Source organism: Trachurus trachurus, assembly GCF_905171665.1.
Source record: "Trachurus trachurus genome assembly, chromosome: 17".
NCBI lineage: Eukaryota > Metazoa > Chordata > Actinopteri > Carangiformes > Carangidae > Trachurus > Trachurus trachurus.
In genome coordinates, this window is record NC_139900.1 from 14,074,386 (window position 1) to 14,087,765 (window position 13,380).

Here is a 13,380-nt window from a genome sequence, read left to right on the forward strand (position 1 = left end):
GTGTGTTATTGCTTTTATACTGTACAACAATCTCTCACAGTCTATTTAAACCTCTGTTGAGTCTGTGACCAAAGGAAAAGTCACAAAACATATTCACAATTTGTCAAATTTTGCACTTTGAAATGGTTCAGTTTTATATCTGTAAAGCTTCTTCGTTGTTTCTTCATGGGAGCATGTTTGTGTGTGTGTCTGTTATGACCTGTAGATCAAAAGGGGACAAGGCCCTTATGATACCATTACAATATCTGTCTGAGAATATCTGGGAAAAATCATCCCAGATAAAATGTCTGATGATGATTATGACATGTACTGTATAGACAATGCTTTATGCTATGCACACAAGCAGTAATGGAAACTTGAGGATGTTTGTTTGTTTGTTTCAACCAGTTTATTTTGTGCCCAAAAAAGAAAACAAAGTGCTGTCAAAGAATTAAATCACTCACATCTTTTGTTCACATTATGCAGCTTTTGGATTAATTGTAAAACAAGACAATAAGCAACAGAACAGGAGAAATCCATATACTTTGAATCAAATAAGTATCACTTTTAAGTCCAATATGACATATGAATTAATGTATCGAACATATACTACACACATTCGCAAATTCACATAAGTACAACAAATTATATTTAACAACTAAATTGTCTCTTATCATGGAATAAACCCTGTACCATGAACATTACTGTGATACAAATGTACTTATTATCATCCACTCCTCGTGACTTTTGCTCTTGGGTTTTAATGAGAAAGTGAACAGTGGTGTGTTGGGGCACCAAGGTACTTGTTAAACCTTTAGATTGCCTCAACAATTTAACAATTCTGGTAATTGAAAATCACACTGAAGATTAGAAACTACAGTATATGAAGCATTTTGCAGTTTTTTTCTTCTTCTTTTGTTGCAAGTGCAGATTAACAGCAGTGAGATGAAGCGCTCTGGTCCTCCAGTCTCTGGAAACATGGTGTATGGTGTGGAGCATCAGACCTGATCTTCTGTCTTCACCATGAAAAGAATCATAAAATAATGATGATTAAAGATGAGTTATCAGATGATTTAACCATTATTTGTAAGATGTTGTAAATCTGTTGATTTGCTATGTTTGCAAGAAAGAAGGAAAAGTTTACCAATGATGCCCAAAACCATATTGTCCTGGTCTTGGGCAATAGCTCAAGCATCTCTGACATTGGCTCCAATAATGTCTCTTCACACGGATCTAAAAAAATAAATAATAAATAAACATTATTTTACACAGAAAGTCTAGAAATTACTGCAACTCCACACAGCCATTAAAACAATATGAAAGGCTCCACACAGACTGTGGATCTTCTTACCAGTCCAGTGTTTCTCTGCCACGCTGCATCAACAGGTGTGGGGACTGTGAGGAGCAGGAAAGCCTGCAGACACAACACGAACAGCAGCACAGTTCGGTCCATGGCTGATGTACTGAAGCCAACATCAGGCCTGTATTTATACACACACTCGACCCACAGTGGACAAAGGTGAAGCAACAACAGCAAGTCATGACTGCAAGATGCTAGTCATTCTTGGTAACGGCTACGCAGATAATCAGTGTTGATAATCAATGTTGAACTAAAGACATGTTTCTTCTTTACACAATAATGATACATAGACCTACAAACAACTCAAAGAAGGCATGTTATTTGTTCCCCTGTGACTTCTCCCCTGTGATGTAACTGTGAAACAGTCAGTTTCTTTTGACTATACAAACTTGCACGTTATTGTAAATGGTATGATAGACAGATTTTTATTTTTATTTTTTATATTTTTTGGGGCTTTTTCGCATTTAATGGACAGGAGAGTTGAGAGAGAGAGACAGGAAATGGGAAGCAGAGTATGCTGACTGGTTGGTAATCTAGAACCAGTTCAGTCAGAAAACTCTGAAATGAGAACATATAATTTATTGAGCGTAGGCATGGCAAGCTGAAGCACAGCATAGGTATCTTTGAGCATGGCTGCAGCAGGTTTGGCGTCAGGCTCTGTCTCAGTTATTCGTTCGCTGAATGATCTGCTTTGCCAGACATTACAGGGAATATGCAGACCCCCCCTCAGGGAACCAAAGAGACAGAGCCCACAGGTGGATGCTGGGGAGGTGGTGGGTTTGCAAAACCTTATGGGCAGCAGGAGCAGTACAGCAGAAAAATAGCAGCAGCAGCAGCAGCATGGCCAGGGATGAGAAGGTAAGCTGGGGGGTTAAAATAACCCGCCCTATTGGATGAGGAGAGCATGTGACTGATCGGGATCATCCCTATGTTCCCCAGGTCCTATGTTCCCCACTTTTCCCCAAAAGGGTCCTACCTTCCCCGCTGTGTCCGGACCGGGGAACATTTTCCCCAAAAGGACCCAGGGAAACATCCAATTTTTGTACCCAACCCAACCCAACCAATGGGACAATTCAACTTTAGGCAATGAAGAAAGGAGTTGGTTAAAGGGATAGTTCAACATTTTGGCAAATTGGCCCATTGCCATAATCGCTATAGTCATAGCAGTAGGTTCATTACCTTTAATTGTAGGTGTAAGCTATTTTCAGTACGGCGGAGCGCAGCAGCTGGCTGCTCAGAGCTACGCTATGGAGGCTAATGGAATTTCTTGGTTTCCCTCATTAAACTCATCAAATTCAACATCCCAAAACTCCACAGCGCTTTTGTAGACAAGTTGTGACCTGCACAACCACCACGCTATGAGATAATGACGGAACGATACGAAACGGAGCCGTTTTCGAGGTAAATACAGGGTAAATACGGAGACTGCTTGCTGAAAAACTGTCCCTGAACGCAACGCGCATCAGCGGTTTTGTATGAATTTACCTCGAAAACGGCTCCGTTTCGTATCGTTCCGTCATTATCTCATAGCGTGGTGGTTGTGCAGCTCACAACTTGTCTACAAAAGCGCTGTGGAGTTTTGGGATTTTGTATTTGATGAGTTTGATGAGGGAAACCAAGAAATTCCCTTAGCCTCCATAGCGTAGCTCTGAGCAGCCTGCTGCTGCGCTCCGCTGTGCTAAAAATAGCTTACACCTACAATTAAAGGTAACGAACCTACTGCTATGACTATAGCAATTATGGCAATGGGCCAATTTGCCAAAATGTTGAACTATCCCTTTAAGTTTAGTAAAAAGACCAGGTAGAGACTAGACAGGCCAAATAGATAAAGAGAGTCCAGATAAGTAGAGAGAGTCCATCGACTGGGGAACAGCTAGGGGAACATTGGTAGGTATGCTCCCGACTGATCAGCTTGAGTCGTCTGCCTAAACTAGCTTTGCAGGCTTCGCATCATTTATGAGCAGAGCCGACGACATCGAGGAGGGAGAACTAATTTAGCAGTTGAATTCAGTACTAGGCCTACTGGAAAATGAAAGGTGAGTTTTTCATGCACACACAGACATGCTACCTAATCCTGTAGAAACACAAAACACCACAATCCAACGTTTCAGAATGAAATTCTAACGGTTATGTTTTATTTCTCCAGTCATTAAACAGTGAAACAACCGGCTTGATTCAAACTTTTGGGGGTTTTTTTTGGACCGCTATTATCACCCGTCAACTCATCTACTGGCTTGTTTTGTTTGTTATTTCAATTAGCGATAATAAACGCCTATAATATCTGTCAGGGCAATAGTACCTGTTTGTTTTAACATGAAATATCTGGGAAACATCAACCCGGATGAAATGTCTGATGATTCTGATTCTGATGATGATGGTGATGATGATGATGATGATGATGATGGTGACATGTATAGACAATGCCATATGCTATACACACAAGCAGTAATGGACATTTGTGGATGTTTGTTTGTTCCAACCAATTTAATTTGTGCCCAACAAAATAAACAAAGTGACAGAGACAATAAGCAACAGAACAGGAGAAATCCATATACTTTGAATCAAATAAGTACCACTTTTAAGTCCAATATGATATATGAATTAATGTATTGAACATACACTTCTATAGACATTGTCAAATTCACATAAGTACAACAAATTATATTTAACAACTAAATCGTCTCTTATAATGGAATAAACCCTGTACCATGAACATTACTGTGATACAAATGTACTTATTATCATCCACTCCTCGTGACTTCTGCTCTTGGGTTTTAATGAGAAAGTGAACAGTGGTGTGTTCGGGGCACCAAGGTACTTTTTAAACCTTTAGATTGCCTCAACAATTTAACAATTCTGGTAATTGAAAATCACACTGAAGATTAGAAACTACAGTATATGAAGCATTTTGCAGTTTTTTTCTTCTTCTTTTGTTGCAAGTGCAGATTAACAGCAGTGAGATGAAGCGCTCTGGTCCTCCAGTCTCTGGAAACATGGTGTATGGTGTGGAGCATCAGACCTGATCTTCTGTCTTCACCATGAAAAGAATCATAAAATAATGATGATTAAAGATGAGTTATCAGATGATTTAACCATTATTTGTAAGATGTTGTAAATCTGTTGATTTGGTATGGGACCAAATTGTCCTGGTCTTGGGCATTTATTTTTCAAGATTTTCTTACATTGGTCACAAATGTCTCCTTTATTCACACAGATCTAAAACAAAGCGAAACAAAAAAACGACAAAAAACATTTTGCACAGAAAGTCTAGAAATTACTCCACACGGCCCTTAAAACAATATGAAAGGCTCCACTCAGACTGTGGATCTTCTTACCAGTTCAACAGACGGTACAGTGATAATAAGATGATATAACCATTATTTTTAAGATGTTGTAAATGTGTTGATTTGCTATGTTTGCAAGAAAGAAGGAAAAGTTTACCAGGACATGCCCAAAACCATATTGTCCTGGTTTTGGGCAATTATTTTTCAAGATTTCCTTACACTGGTCACACTTTTTTTCTTTATTCAAACAGATCTAAAAAACAAACAAAACATTATTTTGCACAATCTAGAAATGACTGCATCTCCACACCCCACACCACACCCTTAAAACAATATGAAAGGCTCCACACAGACAGTGGATCTTCTTACCCATCCAGTGTTTCTCTGCCGCGCTGCATCAACAGGTGTGGGGACTGTGAGGAGCAGGAAAGCCTGCAGACACAACACGAGCAGCAGCACAGTTCGGTCCATGGCTGATGTACTGAAGCCAACATCAGGCCCAAATTTATACACACACTGTCAAGCAACAACAGCAAGTCATAACTGCAAGATGCTAGTCATTCTTGGTAACGGCCTCGCAGATAATCAGTGTTGATAATAAATGTTGAAACAAAGAAATGTTTCTTACACAATAATGATACATCGACCCACATAAACAACACCAAGCAGGCATGTTATTTTTTCCCCTGCGACTTCTCCTCTGTGATGTAACTGTGGAACAGTCGGTGTCTTTTGACTATTCAAACTTGCGCGTTGTTGTTGCATTGTAAATGGTATGATATGACCGATTTTAAAAGAGTAAAACTGTTGGTGCTGACTGGTTGGTAAACGCTCAATAAATTATTTGTTCTCATTTCAGAGTTGTCTGACTGAACTGGTTTTAGTAAGCATGGCAAGCTGAAGCACAGCATAGGTAAGCATGATGATGATGATATGTAGGCAGACAATGCCATATGCTTTACACACAAGCAGTAATGGAAATTTGTGGATGTTTGTTTGTTTCAACCAATTTATTTTGTGCCCAACAAAACAAACAAAGTGAACTTGCTGTCAAAGAATTAAATCACTCCATCTTGTGTTCACATTATGCAGCTCTTGGATTATTTGTAAAACAAGACAATACGCAATAGAACAGCCACCACTACAGCTACCACTTTCAAATCCAATATGACATATGAATTAATGTATCGAACATACACTACACACATTCTCAAATTCACAAATTCAGTACAACCAATTATATTTAACAACTAAATCATCTCTTATCATGGAATAAACCCTGTACCATGAACATTACTGTGATACAAATGTACTTATTATCATCCACTCCTCGTGACATCTTGGGCTTTAATGAGAAAGTGAACAGCGGTGTGTTAGAAACTATATGAAGCATTTTGCAGTTTTTTTCTTCTTCTTTTGTTGCAAGTGCAGATTAACAGCAGTGAGATGAAGCGCTCTGGTCCTCCAGTCTCTGGAAACATGGTGTATGGTGTGGAGCATCAGAGCTGATTGTACCAGGACTCAATGAGAAACTACTCCCCCTAGAGATGGACATGCAGAAATGAGGACATTGTCAGTGTTACAGTTACAGTATCAAGTTACAGTATCAAGTATCAGTATTGTTGAATTGCTATGTTTACAAGAAAGAAGGAAACGTTTACAATGACACTAAATTGTCCTGGTCTTAAGCGAGAATGGCAGCATTTCCCAGTTCGTTTCCACAATCTTTTCTCCACACAGACCTAAAAAAAAAACAGAAGACTTCATTTTACACAGAAAATGTCTTTGTATGGAAATTACTGCAACTCCACACACAATCCTTAAAACAATATGAAAGGCTCCACTCAGACTGTGGATCTTCTTACCAGTTCAAAAGACGGTACAGTGTTTCTCTGCCGCGTTGCATCAACAGGTGTGGGGACTGAGACGAGCAGGAAAGCCTGCAGACACAAAACGAACAGCAGCACAGTTCGGTCCATGGCTCATACTGAAGCCAACATCAGGCCCGTATTTATACACACACCTGATCCACAGTGGACAAAGGTGAAGCAACAACAGGATGCCAGTTGTGCTGCATTAATATCAGCAAGTCATGACCGCAAGATGCTAGTCAGTAACGGCCTTGCAGATAATCAGTGCTGATAATAAATGTTGAACTAAAGAAATGTTTTGTCTTTACACAATAATGATCCATAGATTCACAGAATACAAAGCAACACATGGGTATAACAAATATCTTAATTCCTTCACTTGTGGGTGTGTCTTTTGGTGTGTTAAGGTTCAGTGTGTAAAGGTTTATTGGCAAAATCTGAATATACTACCCATGAATATATTAGTTTAAGTGTATAATCACTATATTGTTTGGTTTTCGTAGCCTTATAATTCTTCTATATATACAAATACTGTACAGTAGTATGGGTCTTGCTTTAGAGAGTGTTGCCATCTTGCGCCATGTTTGTACGGCAGCCAGAACGGTAAATCCAGCCAGCCAGAGAGCACATTTCACGTGCAACGAAGAAGGCAGAAGGAAAGAGGAAGGAGTAGGAAACAGCAGACATATTGTAAAATGGTTTAAATCTTCACCTCATCGCTCCATGCCCCTGAAATACTCCCAGTCGTCCCGTGTTACACCCCAACTCAGTTCATCCTAAGGGGCATAACAACGCACCACCAATGACCCCAAACAGACACTAAATAAAATAGGAAATGGTTTAATACATAATATAAGGCAGACACAAACTAAAACAAAAGAAAAGGTGAGGCCACTGTCACTTTGCCGACAGAAGGGGTGAGTGCGAGTGAGTGAGCGAGCGCTGCAAACTAGAATCTGAATGATAGATATCACAGTTTTACCCCCCTATACACACTGGACCTTTAAGGTTAAAGTTCAGAAATGAGACATTAAAAGAACTGCACTCAATCATTTCAGTGTCAGAAATGGCAACGGGGCTTATGGTAGTAGGATATAAGTTATTCCATCAGGAGTGTGAATGGTTGTTTTGACAAATAAATGATAAAATCATCAGTCAAATATTTGCATTGTGACACATTGCGGTTCTTTACAGATTACTTTCACATCTGGCTTCTTCAGGTTCACTCAACAGGATCCTGCTGAAGTTTCTATTGGACTTTGTGTATTTGCTTAAGATTTTGAATGCAGGACATTTCCCTTGTATTAACACATTTTTTATAGTGTGCTATTGTGACAAAAGTGTGATTTAACCACAGGCTGTTATTACAGAATATTTTAACCACATGGTGTTGGAAACAAACAACAGATTTACAGATATCGAAGGATTAACTCGTTCTCTATCTTGTGTTATTAATGATTTATTAATTTTTTTTAACTTTATTGATACTGGTTTCATATATTCACCTGTTTATCCTCATCTTTTTTTTTTATACTTGTTTTTATTTGCAATTTTCATCTTTACAAGATTAAAGTGTTGGCCAAATGCTTAAATGGAAATGTAACTCCTCAATCAGCACAATTGTGAACAGCTGCATAAACAAGAAACACAAGACACGGAAATGATGGAAACAATTAAAACAACCATTCTAGGTTTGTAATAATTTTTAATCAATAACACATTTTTGTGACATGTATAACATCTGTAGTGGTGCACATAATGTTGAACATAATGTGAGGCCTTTATTTTGCAGAGGGTTATCAAGCAGTCGCTGTTAGCAGCAATGCCAAGTGACAAGTCTCGTCAAAGTGCAGGGAAAGGAGACGATAACATGCTGTTTCTTGCTTGAACAGATGTTAAAGTTAGTGCAGTGTGTGTGTATGCATTGCAGCCATTACATTATGACTTTCCATTCATGAAGAAGCGGAGGAGTGCATCTATCTCTGCATTCACCTCATCCTCTGGTCTGGAGAAACAAGAGAGAGAATGGCAACAAAAAAAGCAAGATGTTACACAGAAGAACAAATAATTTATCAGCTTCTTCTATCTACAACATACAATAACTGTGGTAGATTTAGCAGAGAAATTATTGGCAAATTTTGCAACCATGGGTCCTCGATTTTAGAAACAAGAAAGCAGTTTCTTGTTTCTATCCAGCTAATGTAAAGTTTGGCGACTGTCACCAGCAAACTGGATCACCACTGGCCACTGAACAGTTTGCAGTTTGAAATGTGCTTTTGATATCTACATGTTGAAATCACCATATTAAGACTGTGGCTATGATAAGTACATTTTAGTCAGCATGAAAAATAAACTTTTACCTGGGAGGAGTGGGTGGAGGTGGAGGGGGAGGGGGCTGCAACAGATACAGAGAGTAAAGAAAGAGCAGCTGATAAGACTCACAGCAGCAAATCACCATTTCTTTGAGCAAATCAAAATTTTTTTAGAATCTGACGATGGTGATCCTTAAACGTCCAATGAGCTCAAGAGTCTGTGAGATTAGATTTCTGTATTGTAAGATGGAAGTTTGCACTTACTGGTCCTGCTAGTCCTGCTTGTCCTAATGACCCAGACATTCCTGGTCTGTAGCCATGATAAGGCCACTGATAAACTCCATACTGAAAATTCAAACAGAACAAACATTTCAAGTAAAAGTTTAAAGCCTGCACAATGTAATTATTTACCTTTGTGTCATAGAGCTATGTTGAGACAGAAGTATAGGACTCTAGTTTAAGACAACATACAAGTTACATTACATATAAATGAACTAGTAGTTCAATTATTAAGTATTTGATAAGTGTGGAATAAAGTATAGCGTCAATAGGTAACAAGAATGAGATCAGTGTTGGTTCCATATATTTTTAAAATGCTGCAAAACATTATGCTCGTCAATTACATCTCAAAAGGCTTGTAAGTACACAGTGGTTATTATTTAAGTACAGGCAACAAAACAATATATTTTTTGTCCTCCCTTTTACCTACAGGTATGCTCCATGTATTTAATTGATAGCTATTACAAACTCTATGTACTAAAAACTATTTACATTGTAATTTGCAGGCTGTTATGTGCAAGCACCAAGCTAATGGTAAAAAGAAAAAAAATACAATTTAAATCAAGGGTGTTCTTACGGCACCCAAAGGTTCTTACAGCAGATCTTTTCACCAGACTTGAGGGGACTTGAGGATCTTTCATCACAGCGGCTGCATCGGTAGAAGAGAAGACGGCAAAGAGCAGGAAAACCTGCAGAGACAACAGGACCAGCAACAAACTTTTGCCCATGGCTGCTGAACTGAAGAGTTTGATGCAGCTGTGAAACACACATCTGCCTTTATATAACCACTGTTGACCAACCACTTTCATGTGCAGAATAATAAAGCAATTAAAGGGGTGTATGCCGATGCAAGATAATTCATCCACATGCAAATGCACTGTCTGAAATGGGTTTGTTTAACCTATTGCCTCTGGGGTTTTAACTGATATATCTGCTTCCTTCCCTTGCAGACCCTCCATGGACATTTTTTGATCCTATCAATGAAAATATGATTGGCATGTCAACACTGAATTGTATCGTTATATAACCTTTAGGCTTCTACTTACATAAACTTGATTATCATGAACATCTTGGTTACATAAACTGAATTATGCCTAACCCCTTGCTTGCATAAAATTCAGTGGTATTCAACACACTTTTTTGTGATAGACAACACACACAAAAATCTTCTATAATAAAAGAAAATAAAGTTGCAATGTCCTGGCAGCTTTCATAGCCTCCTGTTTGAACCTCCATGGGACACTCTAGACAACAATCAGGGTATCAGGATGGACATAAGAGCCCCTATTAGCAACCTCTTCTCATCTGGTATGCATTATTATATAAAGCATATGGCAAACGATCAAAGAGATCAGTCTGGTCGAAGACAGTGGATAAGAATTAAAATAGTGTCATTTTGGGATTTAAAGACAAGAACAGAGCAGTAATGGCAACTTGTTAGTGATTTCAACACATTGCAGTTGAAATCAACACAACTGCATATGATAATTAACCAAAACCTCATCCTCCTCCTTTACAGATCCTGGTTGTTCACCGCCACAGTTACTGCTATCATTATGTGTCCCTACAGTATGTGTATTTTCTTTTTTGGGACATCCCTTTCATAAAAAAATATAAAAACTGGCTGACATTTCTTCAGTAATAATCATTAATCAGGTTGGATCGATCCATTGCAGTTTGGTTTTTATGTGCCTGGTTTATAAGGTGTCTGTTTCTGAATATCAATAAAGTTAAAACACATAAAGATTCAATTTCATACAGCTGCAATTTTGTTTACATCTATTTGATCGTATGTTAGGAAATGGAATTGAAAGTTACTGCCCAACAACCGCTATGAGGCACACCCGTGAAATGAAGCAACACCAGTATCACCAGTGCACACAGAGGGACTATATTTCGACATCAAGTTACAAGAAAGTTGATTGTAATCTTTCTGACTACATCTACCCTATCTGATAACATTTCTGAGAACTTGCCTTTGTCCCTTGCAGCACACAAATGGATTTCACAGCGGCCTTACACATAGCATGTTGCACATTATAGTATGTGGCATGTTGTTGTTGTATGTCAGTGAGTGATGCCAGTGTGTATCTGCTGTGACAAAATGTTTTGAAGAGCCTCTATTCATCTGCTATGTGAAGGATGGAAAGCTACAATTTTTGAGCAGGTGACACCCACAAAAACACAAAAAGACACACCAGATGAAACACAATAAAATGACTACAACAGAGAGATGGAAACACAACTACAAAGAGACATAAATGAAACCAAAGGGTCACAAAATAACTACAGTTAATGTATCAAACCATTTGACTTTAAACTTGATCAGATAGATACCATCAAATAATGTAAATGTATGTTTCTTTGATGTACAGTGGACTTATGGCTAAGATTAGATAATTCTGTTTCATGTTTATTTGTTCCTCCCCTAGGCTCCTGTCCTGAGTGTTTTTCTTATGTTATTTTATTAAACTGCATGTTTTATCTGACTTCATTTTTTCAATAGGGTTAGGGTTAGGGTCAACCCATTTGACACATGAGTGACAGCATGTCCTCTTTACTTTGTGGTATAAACACCAGACACTGTGGCAACTGGAAATACGTCAAACAAGCATGCACGTGATTGCTCACTAACAGTGTGCAAGTCTGAGTTTTGTGACAAACCCAGCGTGACAACACTTTGTCCTCATTACACCCTCAATGAAGACAAAATATCTAACTGTAACGTGGAATAAGGATAAATATTAAGAAAGATTTGCAGTAATCTGCAAGTTGTTCAAACATGTTACAGGTGAAAAACTAGCTCTGGTCCTCTTTAATACCTCTTCATACCTTTTGTCCTCCCTCTAAAATTTGTAAATTCATTTTTCATAAGAAGTCATGCGAGAACTGCATGCAATATTCTTATTTAAAAAAATATTAGCTTAAGGAGAGGAAAGAAAATGATGCTAACATTGTAGCTAATCATGAGGAAAAATAAAATAAAATGTATTAAATATAATTTTGAGAATGCCAATTTATAAATTGAGAACTTGTGCCAAATAGGCTACCTTCATTAAAAAAAAATAGTTCTGACCGTGTGAATTGATTGGACGAGAGGAGATGGGACTTTTAACCACATGTATCACTCTGCTGCACAGGTGCTCATTCAGCTGGTTAATTAGCGCTACATTAACAGCCCAGATTGTAAGAAAGGTTGGAAAGATAGCCTGGATACATATCTCATATACATATTTGAGGTAACATGTGCAAACAAAATAAGTTTGAGAATGTGTAGGTCAGGATTTGTTCGTGTATCTTGTAGTAGGCCTAGTGGAGTAGCTTGCTAAATAAATTATTACGCTAAATAATAGGCTACTTCTCACTACTGTTTAGGCTAGTATTGTAATATCACTTTTGTTTAAGGCCACTTGGTGCAATAAATGTATTATTTTTTCCTCTAAGAGCCTTTACACGCCGCTAAGCTGATAAGTTAAAACACGTCAGGTTTCATAACTCCCACGTCTGCTCCATAGCTGTGTCCGGCAGGGAAACAGTGGAAGTAGACGAGGCCCATGCAGCTTCATCCTGACTTTCTCTCGGGAAACCGGGACAGGCTGCTGCGCTGAGCAGACCTCACCACATGCACTTCAACCTCTGGTACGAACAGGAAAGAAAGTCCTGACCAGCCCCTAGACTCTTTGAGACTCTGGATATCAGGCGAATTTCTGGCAGTGACTCTAACACACTCCATATGAAGAGTTTTATCTTTTTTATCTTGTTTTTTTTCCCCCTCCTTGTGTGCGAATGGGAAGGTAAACAGGTGGAAGTTGTTTTAACCAGGGAGAGAAACGGGCTCAGATGTCGGTGAGTTTTTCTACATTTGATTTATGTTAATCTTTAAGAACTTAACACAAAGAAAATAACTAAATTGTCTTTACAAGAACTTGGCACATGTTATTATAAATTTTCATGACAGCAGCCTGTTCATCTTATCTTTCCTGAGAACACACTGGTCTGTACTAGTAAACATTATTTTGTCTAACAGCTCAGTGAAACAGCTTCCTAGGTCTAGAAAACATACTGTTTATACTGCAGAATGTGGATACTCATATCCACAGGGATTCATTATTTACTGTCATCTTAGCTTCAATCACTTAAAAAACAAAAATCTCTGCAACTCCATGTGTGGCTGAGAGACTGATATTCTCCTCAGGAATGCTAATGCAAAAATCCCAAATCCTGCTCCGTGTTAATACCCCTGATTTAGTTGTGTAAGTGGCTTGTAGGACGACAAAATGAGTTTTCAGTGTTAA

The 13,380-nt window shown here is 38.4% G+C and overlaps 1 protein-coding gene and 1 long non-coding RNA gene across 3 annotated transcripts in view; one reads left to right on the top strand and one right to left on the bottom strand.

Annotated features, from left to right (window-relative positions):
- Positions 1 to 491: 491 nt before the first annotated feature.
- On the bottom strand, positions 492 to 6,600 carry LOC311000756. 2 transcript variants are annotated; one of them, XR_014596100.1, is made up of 3 exons: positions 6,489 to 6,600; positions 1,124 to 1,212; positions 492 to 995 (listed from the first exon to the last, which is right to left on the bottom strand). It is a non-coding gene; the product is annotated as an uncharacterized lncRNA (long non-coding RNA). The 2 variants fall into 2 exon arrangements; XR_014596101.1 differs by lacking the exon at positions 6,489 to 6,600 and adding an exon at positions 1,331 to 1,500.
- Positions 6,601 to 12,733: 6,133 nt separating this feature from the next.
- myripa (myosin VIIA and Rab interacting protein a) overlaps positions 12,734 to 13,380 on the top strand; it is a 30,054-nt gene continuing 29,407 nt past the window's right edge. The window contains exon 1 of the mRNA XM_083991289.1: positions 12,734 to 12,931. The gene's annotated coding sequence lies outside the window, so the exon portion shown is untranslated. The remainder of the gene's footprint in view (positions 12,932 to 13,380) is intronic.